The 12,308-nt window shown below is 44.4% G+C and overlaps 1 protein-coding gene across 2 annotated transcripts in view; it reads right to left on the bottom strand.

The window, feature by feature from the left end:
• The window catches only part of ARB2A (ARB2 cotranscriptional regulator A), a 1,780,167-nt gene that overhangs the window by 1,161,256 nt on the left and 606,603 nt on the right, over positions 1 to 12,308 (bottom strand). The window lies entirely within an intron of this gene.

The raw sequence follows: 12,308 nt of genomic DNA on the forward strand, positions 1-12,308 counted from the left end.
CAAGTAACAACTTGAATCCCTTGGACCCTTATTATGAATGGCATCATCTCAGAAGTGGAAAACAGACGGAGGTTCCTAATTATAATTATGCACAGCACACATCAGTGTTTGATCATGTAAATATTACATGTAAGCAGATATGGACATAGATATAAAAGGATCAATTGATTGTAAAGAAATATTACTACATATAATGCTTATATGTGTGTATGCATATATGTATACATATAATTGTGTATATATTTGGTAAAGCAAGTATACACCAGACGAATGAAGTAGTCAAGGAGGGGTAGCCATGTGTGTGTGAATTCAGCATCCGTGTGCGCCAGCTTGTGTGATAGCTGTTCCACTGCCATGATGTGCCACAGGCGTGTAAACCATAAGGCTATAGATGGGTGCCTCCTTCCTTTTTCATGTAAGCACAATCAGCTGTTTCACCGCTTCTAGCATGTGGCTAATGAGTTTCCAATCAGTGTGCGACATTGCCTCTAGTGCGAGCGGTTGGATACCTAGGATAACATTGATGTAGGAGGAGGGGAGCAGGAATCCTACAGTGCCCTTGATGTGTCCCAAGATCTCCTTCCAATAGGTGGAGATGAGAGCGAAGGACTGCCAAATGTGGCAGATAGGTGAGTTCCACATCGCCAGCAAAGGGTGGAATCGGTGGGGACTATGGAGTGGAGACGCAGCAGGGTATAGTACCACTGAACCATGAGCTTGTAGGCCTTCTCACGCTGGGAAAATGCTGCGATATGTCTTGGGGCATGCCAGAGTGTCTCCAAGTGTTTTTGTGAAATGCCCTCGGTAGTGCTTACATGCCAGTGAGTTTGATACTGGTTTACCCAACAGGGAGTTGAATGCTGAAGCACATGGTAAGTTTTAGAGATCAAGCCCCTGGAGCCATCATAGGCTTGAATTAACTTCTAAAAACTGGATAAAGCCGTGAGTAGCTCCCTGCTAATTAGGGGGCCAAAGTGCCCAGTGACGCAGTTGATAGTACTGTAGCCGTGCCGATTTACGGACCTTGGTCTGAATTGCATTGTTCAAAGGGTTTAATAATATCGCCAATTAAGGGGTCGCACAGGGTTCTGCATTCGTCAGCTTCGCAGTGGGGAAACAAGTGGGAACTGAGGGCCGGAGTGAATTCTGAATTGCAGACAATTGGAGGATTAGGGGAGAGGAAGGTAGTGAGGGCGTTTTTAAAGGCAACTTGATCCCAGATTTTAAGGACTGTCCTGGTAGGAGTTGGCTCATAGGCACTCCAATGTTAAGCGTGTCTGGGAAGCCAAGCTAAGTCCCACAGAGGGCAGCAGGCCACCGCCTGATCCATATGGAACCAATACCTGTCGCTTTGCGAACTACCTATTCCTAAGACTTCACCACACTGAGAGAAGAAGTGGCAGCAGAATTTAAAGAAGTCAAGAGAGAAGTTGCAGACTTTGACCGATGATTGGAAGCGCTGGAAGACAGTGATGACGCTAAGGAAGAGAAACTGTACAATTACTGTCACCGGCGTACTCTCCTAGAGAAAAATGTTGAACTTCACACACAGCTAGAAGATCTGGAGTACAGGTTATGCTGCTCCAATGTTAGGATTAAAGGAGTCCCTCTCAATGCAGAGAATGAAAACCTGGAAGGATATCTCGTCTATATATTAAACAGATCCTCCTAGATGAAGACATTGTACGAGACCGCACGCATAGAGCTGGTTGCCCACTCCAGCTCACTCGGCATGCCTCCGGACAGACTGAGCTGCCTACATTAATAGACCAACAGAGAGAGGAACTCATGGAAGTCGCACGCAACCCAGGTCCTATACTAATCGAAGGTGTCAATGTGGGGCTCTTCTAAAATCTGTCCCCTATCACACTCCAAAGACACCACGTCTTTAAAGAAGTTACCATCTTTTTGCAAGACAAAGAAGTCACGTACAGATGAGGGCACCCCTTCTGACTTATCGCTGCATGGGATAAAGAAACACGTATTAAACTTAAAGGAGAGTAAGCTTGAACCATACTAGGTCTGAACTCCACATGCAACGGAGAAGGTCTGTCCCCCACCTTCCCGTCATCGCTTCCAGATAACGGAGCTAAGTCACATTCCCGGAGTGCCAACAAATTAAATGACCCATGAACCCACAGCAGCAGAAAGCCATTGGGAATGCACTGAGCTGCTGCAACACATACGTCAAGAGACAATCAGGGAGAAGGACCCTGAGCCCAACAGCCGGTGCACTGCCGCATTGGCCTCACCCTAACTTACGCCGGAGAAACATGAAAAACCGCGATGCCGGAACCTCCAAGTGCATGAAACAGAGCAGGTTCCATCACTCTGTCGAAACAGACGCCACCATGATTGTTGAACTAGCTCCCAACCTGGAAACCCCCAAGTTGTTATTTATTGCCATGTTAAATAACCTCACCCAATCCCTAAATACCTTGCTAATTACCCTCCAAACTACAGCATTTCGTAACTTCCTAAACTACTACTCTCACCAGGCACTGGCACTGGTTCCAATACCAAAGAGACTTCTCTGTGCGACTCCATGGTCAAAATAGTCAGCCTTAATGTTAGAGGGCTGAATGTTCCGCAAAGCGTTTTGTCGTATCAGCAATGCTGAATGACTCGGAATGTGATATCTGCCTTTGCAGGAAACCCATTTGCTAAAGAAAGACCAGGGAGACTGCAATCCATATGGTTCCCTTGCCAATAATGTCCTCCGGGCTCAGCAGGAAGGCAGGAGTGGGCATTATCCTAGCCCAAAAATTCCGGGGACATGTCACGCATACCCATGTGGTGATCCTGGGTCGGCTCCGTGCAAGTGGTCTTAGGAGACTACAGCTTTACTCTGGCTACATACTACGTCCCCAATAAACACCAATAATAGTAGGGACTACAATCTGTCACAAAACCTGCAACTTGATAGGTCCGCCCAAAGAACAGGGTAAACAGTGGCTTTCTCAACCAAATTAACCCATGGACCTCACTGATGTGTAGCACTACCTCCACCCGCGACTAAAATGTGTACGTTCTACTCTGCTTCCCATCAGACATACGCCAGACTCGACTACTTTCTCGCATCCTCACAGATGACTGCTTCAATCACGTAGAAGGAAGTGGACATTTTGGAGCTGTCAGATCACACACCAATCACAGTCTCTTTTAAGGTCCCTCAAACCAATATGTCTAACCCACCGTGGTGACTAAATAACAAACTACTCACATATTACACCGTCTGGAAGGAGATTAAGGAAGCCATCTGGCAATAAATTCAAACCAACTGCACAGGAGATATACCAGCACCTCTAATTTGGGACGCCCTCAAGGCAATGATTAGAGAAACTATAATAGCCCTCTCGACTCAGCATAACAGAGAAAGGAAAACAAAGCGAGCGAATCTGGAGGACAGGGTGGCAGCCTAAGAAGAAGAGCACAAACAAAGAGAGTTTGTAGGAAACAACTCCGGGAGTTCAATATCCACAGGGCCGAATAAGCACTCCTATGCACCAAGCAAGAGTTTTACACTGGAGGCAACAACACTGGGCGTCTTCTGCCTTGCAAATTTAGAGCCAAAGTCCAAGCAGCCAGGATAGCAGAGATAAGACTAAAAGACAGACTATGTGGGAAAACAGATGGGGAAATAGAAGAGTCCTTTAAACAATACTATGCCGCCTTAAATACAGCACAGGAGGCAGACCTGGACTAGACAAATGGCTACCTAACCAGCATAAACTAGACCACTCTCCCAATCAAGGTGGCAATACACTAGAGACCGATATATGTGCTTGTGAAGTACCAGCTGCAAATGCGCTCTTCCAACCAGGCAAGGGCCCGGGCTTGATGTGCTTACCCCTCTATTTTACAAAACCTTTGAAGACCAGCTGGCCCCTATACTCACTCGGTTGTATAACTCTACTTGGGACTCCAGAGCCCTTCCAGATACGGTGCAAGAGGCAGTCAAAACTGTAATCCCTAAACCAGGGAGGGACTCGCACCAGTGCTCCTCATATCGCTGCATCTCCCTTCTCAACTTGGATGCCAACTCTTCACCGGCCTATGGGTGGCTCGTTTTTGCACGTATATGACCAGCCTCATTGACCCAGACTAAACGGGGTTCATATCCGAACGAACCTGCAGCAACAACATAAAATAAATACACCACTTAAGTGACAAGTCATCACGCATTTGCCCACCGGCAGTCATAGTGTTGATCGACACAGAGAAGGCATTCAACCAGGTCCTCTGGCCATTCCTATTCCACATCATGGACAGGCTGGGTGTAGGTCCCCGCTATGAGAAATGGATAGAGAGGAGCTACTACCAACCAAACCCCCGCAGCATCTGAGTCAATGGCACCACATCCAGCACCTTCACTATTCACAACAGAAACGCAGCAAGGCTGCTTCCTGTTCCCGCCCCTCTGTGCTCTCTACATGGAGCCTCTTACCGAAAAGATTTAAGCACAACCACATATCACTAGTATCCCAGTGGGAGGACAGGAGTAGAAACTCGCACTATATGCGCACAAGGTCATGGTGACCCTAACACTGCCAGGAACCTCAGTCCCCACTCTCCTTAGGGAATTGGAAGCATTCAGGCATGAATTGGGTTTCAAGGTTAACATGCAAAAGTCCCAGATTCTGAATCTCTCCACCCCATCGTAAGGCAGGAGGTACCTGGGGTAGTCGTACCCCTGCCATGAGCCAAGCACTGGGTGTACTACCTGGGCCTCAGGATCTGCCCCTCCATAACTAAAAAAGCTGAATTCAAATAATCAGAGCTCCTTGCTACAGTCTAAACAGAGCTACAGACCTGGTGGTCCGACAGCCTCTCGTGGTCGGGGAAAATAAAAGCTGTCAAACTGAAATTCCTACCTCAAATCCTATATGTTATGCAAACACTGCCACTATGGCCACCCTCCCAACGTCCTAGCCAAATTACACGTAATGGAGGGCCTCATATGGGAGGCAAGAAATCACAGAGGGTGAAGAGGAGAGCATTCCTGGCCATGGAAGACAGCGTCCTGAGCATACCACACCCATACAACTACTATTAAGCGGCTCGGCTAAGAAATATGGTGGATTGATCAAGACCCTCACAGAGAAACATTGGTGGTACCTTGATCAAGCAGTAGAGGGGATCCAAATTTGGAAAATACACTGGCTTCCCAAAAAACACAGACCGCTTGGGAGTTTTTACATATCCAGTATTGAGACAGGGCTCGAAAAATCTGAAAAATGGTACTAGTCCTGCATGTCTAGTCCCTTGGAAAATCCCCTCGACCTCACTGCAACCTACTTGACCTCCGTCTCTGAAAACGGAGCAAAAGTGACAAGATAACAAGATTTAAAGGCATCTTTATTGCTCATTCCCTTTGTGAGCAATAAAAATGCCTTTAAATCCTGTTATCTTGTCACTTTTGCTCCGTTTTCAAAGACAGAGGACAAAAGTTGGTTTGTCTTCCTACTCGCCAGAAAGGGCGAGTAGGACCTAAAAATAGCTCGTCCTCATCAATTCTCCCTCGCAAATGCGAGCGGGCGAGTGGATTTGTCGAGCCCTGTGAGAGCAACGCTGAAAGCCTCGGACTCATTAATCACCACAACTCTCCTTGCACCTGTCTCCACTCAGGCCGATTCAGGCAACCCTGCCCTCTTTTCAGCACAAATGGACACAAACTACCAGAAATGGCAAGGCAAGAGGCAAACTGCAAAAGACTAGGCAATCTGTTTGACCACTCTGGACTCCAATTGTTCATCCAACTGCAAATCAACTATGGCCTCCCAGATCGTGAGAAATGGAGATACTCAACCAAAGTGCACTGGGCCACCAACCCCAGATTCCGTCCTCATGCTAGTAGTCACTTGACGCCCTTTGAGAATTTAACATTCACCTGCTTGGAGGATAAGTGGGTCTTATCCAACATATTTGTGTTCCTGAATACAGCCGTTTCTCAGATAAAGTCACCAGCGCAAAAGTGATGAGAATCTAAAATAGACCACCTCTTAACACACAAAGAATAGTCAGACATCCTCAAGAGAACCAGTACCTCTACTGGCAGGGCATCTTGCAAAGACACCGACTTCCCACGCTTCTCCAGCTACATCTTGCTAGCCCTGCCGTGCCCAATGCTTTGACATATCCCATATGCTCCCACAAAGAAAAAGTGATCACACTTGCTCTATGTGCAGCTGAACAGGTTCTCGATTCTAACCCACCTATTTTGGCTCCATAGACTATGGGACCTGGTTTCACACCCCAGACTTCCTGCACGCTTACAGTCCCCACACAGCCCCACACCTAAGAAAAGCAATACGCGTAGATGAGGTTGCTTTAAAACATGTGTCGACTTGCATTTCTTTGTGTCCCTTGAAACTCAGCTGGCACGTTGTTTCATGTATTTCCTGGCCGGCTTAAGAAACTCCTTGGTAATGGATTTAATGGGCTTCAGGTGTGCCAAGGAGGTGCCTGCAGCCCGTATAAGAGCAGCCGTGACGAACAACCCGCTGCTTGATTTCAATTCCTTTTAAGGCTTGGAGGACCACCTCCTTCCTGCTTCGTCAAGCAGAAATCCCTTCGAAGCGAGACTTGGTTTCCGATCCAGCTTCCTGCTGAGAGTCCGTTGAGCCCCCTTAAACGCATCCATCTGACGCACTGCCTGCCTGCATTCGTTCCCTTCCCATCTCAGCGCCGGAGAGAGGCCGTTGACTCTCGTATGAGTTATTCACCTTTTTGAATTTATGAGCGTGAACGCTCGCCCGGATCCCCTGGGGCTTTGTTTCCTGAATACCAGCACGGGAGAGAGGCGTTGCCTCACAGCTGGTGACTGTGTTTATTTAGTGAACATGATTGCTCAACAGAGATATCTCATTTAGGAATCCCAGTCTTGCCTTCAATTTTTTGATTAAGGTGTCAAGAAATTGCACAAGATTTATGTTTGACCTGAAGATGGTCCTATTGACTGGATACAATGAAGACCGAAACGTCGACGACTAATCCATTCTCCTTTTTAGCAAATGTTACATTTATTTATCGTTGAGCTTTGAATCCTATGTTTAGGACAGACTCAATGTATTGCTAAATGAAGATGGATAGTTATACATTGATAACAAGGATACCTTTGTATATCAGAATTGTGTTTTCTGCTGTCAATGTCTGTTGTCTTTTTGCTGCTATTTCTGATTTTGTTTCATTTTTTCATTTTGTGTTTGAAATATATTCTTCTACTCTGGTTCACCCGTTTTTTGTAATTTATTTACCAATTGACTTAGCTTAATTTGTTTTGAGTTATTCCAATGAGTGTTAGTAAATGTCACTCCATACATGTATAGAGAACCATCTAGAACCATTCTGTTTTTGAATAAATCCCTTGTAGGCATCTTTACCTTTCTGACTTAGTTGTATGGCTTTTTTCAAACTTTTTCATATATATCTAAAACAGAGACCTGTTGCAATCGGCTCCCAACATGCGAACAGCCACCTCTTCAAGATGACAACCATGCAGCACAGACGCACACAACGCTGTGAGAGCATGCCTCAACTCCTCCCTAACAGGCTGGGTTTAAAAATGGCTCCCCGTGGTCTGCAGTTACCATTCAGGGACCTCGGAAGCATGGTACGACGCTCGCAATGCTCTGTTTGCACCCAAGTACGTTCTTGTCAGACCAGTGCACCTTGCAAGTCAAACCCACTTCGGTTGCGTCTGCCCCTTTGTTTTGTTGACTACCCTTTGTTTTATTGCGTCCCTTCTTCCATACACTTGGGTGAGGTTCCAGAGCTCCGAGTTCACCCTAAAGGACCCTTTGTACAGACTGAATCGGTAATACAGATTTATTTTAATATATGCGTTACTTGTGCATGTTCATGTGAGGAACCTGATTTTTCCTTTGAACAATACTCCACAGTGTGTTTATGACATATTCTGCATGCAATGGGTGAATCAGAGTGGTAAAACCTAGATTTCTCACAATAAGAGAATACAACTATATTAATATATATTGTTTTGTGTCTCTGCTGCTCTCTTTACTGGTCATAGCCCAGTATAGTTTTTACACTTTAATTTCCTTTCACTTATCGTGAGGTAAATTGAGCTGATTCTTTAAGATAAAAGTAATATCTTGTTGTAAAACAAAACATAGATCAGAAGATTAAGGTTGTTTATGGCCGATTGGTTCGGTTCTGTTGTTAATCTTAGCACGGACACTCACCAGGAATAAACTGTGTCATGGTAGGACCCATAGCCAATTTTAACTATACCTTTAGCCAGTCTACCTTTCACTCTTAACCCACTCAAATAGGGCAGTGGCCTATACCAGGCCAGGAGGAGAGAAGTTCTCTGCGAAATAGCCCCAATTTTTGGGAACCCGCTGAGTATTGTAGTGAGGCGCTAGCCCGATGATGAAGCATGACACCTAGGTGGGTGAAGTCTATTGCATCATTTAAACAGGATTCTCCATGATGAATGGATGACATTGGCTCCACCATTCAATTCTGCCTTTTGGTGCTGAGGCAGAACAGCACACAATAATTACTTACAGATGGAGATAAAGTGGCCACCCTGCAATAATAAGCCACCGGAATGTCCCAAGTGAGGACACTAGAAGCCACCATGGATCTTCAAGTGTGTACAAATGCCAACCAAAGGGTCTTTTTTTGCCAAGGTGAAGTACACCTTAATAGAAAGGAGGACCTAACGAAGAAGACTGCGCTTGGCCACACCTTTGGCTAAAAAAGCCTACGAAAAGCTTGTTATCCATGTGCTCTGGTCTTATCCAAACAAGATAGCAGATGACAGGTGGCCTAGGTTACATTCTACGCAGCCGCACATATTCCTTAGAAGGATGAAAAAGGGAAAGGAAAGATGCAAATTTGAAAGATTGGCGGGCTGATTAAGGTGGGAGGCAAACACCACCTTTGGCAATAGTACCATCTTGTCGGGGAAGTCAGTAAGAAGTCGCTGGACTAACAAGTCTGTATGCTCAAAATTTTCTTAGGTGGACAAAAAGCTCTCAAGCAATTATCTTTTGGATGGCTGTAGTGCAGGCCAGCCTCCAAGTCTGGGTCAGATCAGAGTTTTGCATCCCAGATGTTCTGAAAAAAGAGTGGCGGAATCTGCTTTAAAAAACCAGTCGTCTACTATAGACAGCACAGCCAGGACATTGGTGGTGATCTATGGAGCTCTTGAGAAAGCAAAAGGCAGTACCAATTGATAGGGTTGTAACACCATTGTGAAGCAAAGGTAAGGTTTGTGAAGTGGGAGGAAAAGCAAACGGTACTTTAGAGAAACATGAACATCTCTACATTGGTAACCCGTTGCAGAACACTAAGATGAAGCAACCCATAATGCTTATGCTTAAATTACATCTCTTCAAGATACTGAGACCAAGGCATTGGACTTTTTCTATTGTGTCGGTAGAGCTGTGGAGTATACTTAATGATTCATCAACAATTGTCAAGGCTACTAAGGTTTAGAAAATAAGTGAAGACATGACTTTCCAGATTATAAGCAACTCTTACTTTTGTCCTTATTCATCTAGCCGCTTAGATGCCCTCAGCGCTTTGTACATGCTCAATAAGTGCACAATATAAACACAATCCTAATTATTGATTAAGTTAAATCACTAAGAGCACACATGGTATGGTTAGCAGCAAAGCTGTTCTCCAATATCAGTGAAAGGTCGAGCCACTACTGTTAAGATGACCTCTACAAAAAGTGATTAAACTTGTTTCCAGAAGTTTGAGGCCACTTATAGGAACATACCAAGTCAAAAGAGCATGGCGGATTGTTGAACACACCCCACTGTGGGAAGAGACTCCTCTTGAACATTGGTTCTCCATGCCATCATTGGGTACCACCCACAAGAAGATCCCTTTCCCAGAATTTCGCTTTCAATTCAGCTCGATAAGAGCTGTAATGCTCTACGGCCACGTTCCTGCAGTCTCTATCTCCTTCGTAGTGATTCTCTTAACAAGTCCTCAAACAACACGTGTGTACTTTCATTTGATATGGTTAGATGTAGTCACAATAGGCGGTATGTGAGTTCATGAAAGTGATTGGAGGAAGTAAAAGGTTATCTGAATCCCCTGCTTGCCACTTTTAACAGCAGACAAGAATAGCATTATTCTTGCTACAAACATAATATAATGGATCAAACACTGAACAGGAACTGCAGAACCAATATATCAAATGGAATTCACAGAAATCTTCTACAAATGCACTGTAAATGCAAACAAATGTTTTAAACAAATACCCCACCACACTTCGACTCTGTCCCAACATGTCTTTACCTTTGCTTATGTTAAAAAATGTAAACCATAAACTCAGCGTTTGCAGGTAATGACTCTTATAGTCATTTGACGCCTTGCAAGGGCATCTCATGTTGGTCCTGGGAGCAGGTAGGTATATAGTCGAGTGTGCAGTGCTACAGTCAAGGCTGCACAGGCCTACGCGAAGCCCATTTTCCACAATGGATAAACACACAGAAGTACTAAGCCAATCACTGAGAAAGGAAATAGCTTTCCTATTGTAAAACCACTGGCTGTGTTAAGAATTTCCAAACCATACAGTGATTACAATATTATGATCTGAAACTCATTCCACTGCACCCATGTTTTTGACTCCAAATTTAAAAAAAAAAAGTAATCCCACGGTGAAGCTGTCCGATGTAATAGAATAGCCTTCCTAGAATAACTTTCTCAGACATACTTCCATACTCATGCATTTGCTGATTTTTTAATTTATTTTACATTAGGTTTGTGTGCCTTTGATCTTGCTCAAAACTGGACTTAGTTTGAACTATTCTGGGTGGTCGCTCGTTAGAAGTCAGTGATCAGAGGCCCCCCTCTACCGTTCGCCTTCTGGGGATTCCTATCACGTGCCCCAGCATAGATCGCTTTATTAGCTCGCTCAAGAACTACTTCAGCTCATTTCACTGGCACACATACCCTTTTCAAACAATCTCACTTCTTCCGCGGAACGAAAACAATTATATGAGGACTTTAGATGTTATACTCGATAATATGGTCGAAATGAAGAGACATTTCACATTATGTGTTAGTCAGGGCTTGGTTTTCATGTTCAAGCTCAGAAAATCAATCCTGGATTGATTTTTGTGTACATATAGTTATTGTCAGAGGATTAATTGATGAATTTTTCATTTGATGGGTCAGGTGAAATGGGCTTCAAGGCACACAGTGAGAGGAATTCTAATTTACTTGGTGTCTTGGCAGAGTGCCGCAAATTCATCAATCGGAAGACTTCATGATAATTTATTTGCACCAAGCAATGAGAACATTTGTCTCAAAGTGGAAATAAAGATGGATATTTCTGCGAATGAATTTCTGCATCTGGTACAGTAATTGTTGCCTGTTTGCAGTCTCCGTTTTTTCTTTTGTCATGTGTTGCGAGCAGCATAATAAACATCCCCTTTTAGAGCGTGAAAACCACTGAACCTACTTATGCTTCACACAAAAAATATAATAGGCACCTTCAAGTCACTCGTTCCCACACCTGGGCAGTACTCTAAAAAGCCTGATGGATATAAATTGTATTCTGGCTTGCCTACGAAAAACTCGAACAATTGAACAATCAGTGGGTCAACGACACAAGGTGAGTGTTTAGTACTTCCTCTCCTTCCAGAGTAAGAACCATTCAGCTCAAAACAAATGGTAATAAATTAGCGCAGGGCATTTTAAACCACAGATGGCTCTGCGTCTAAAATAGCTATACAAATGAAAAATAATTCACGTAAAAGTGGGTTCATGCCAAATGCGGAAAACACATTTTACGAGGCTTTATACCAAAGATGTAGGCATTGGGAAAATACTAAATTGTTATACTTTCTTCACCGGTTCAGCAAGGGGCTGTGCATTAAACTTGCAATTTTTTAAAACAGTGCAGCACGTAAAGTATCGAGCATTGGGAAAGCCAATAGGCCTCGCCTTTTGGACCTATTGACCTAATGATGCTGTGCACCATTGCAAAAAAATAATCAGTATATGACACTACTGCCTACATCATTTTGTAGGCACATACCTTCGAATGACGCTGCAGTTATTTTTGTTACCTGGATCGGCAATTAGAAAAGAAAAAAGTGCAAGTGTTCCCCCCCCAATAACGTGAGGAAGGAAGCAACATGAATAGGGGGAATAAAAACGGACTGCGGAAGCAACACGGGTTGGGGAAGCAACATGGGTTGGAAGAAGCAAAACGGGTTGGTGGAAAGCAAAACGGGTTGGTGGAAAGCAACGCGGGTTGGTGGAAAGCAACGCGGGTTGGTGGAAAGCAAGTCATATGGAGCGAAAGCAACACA

The sequence above is a fragment of the Triturus cristatus genome, chromosome 2_1 (genome assembly GCF_964204655.1).
Source record: "Triturus cristatus chromosome 2_1, aTriCri1.1, whole genome shotgun sequence".
NCBI lineage: Eukaryota > Metazoa > Chordata > Amphibia > Caudata > Salamandridae > Triturus > Triturus cristatus.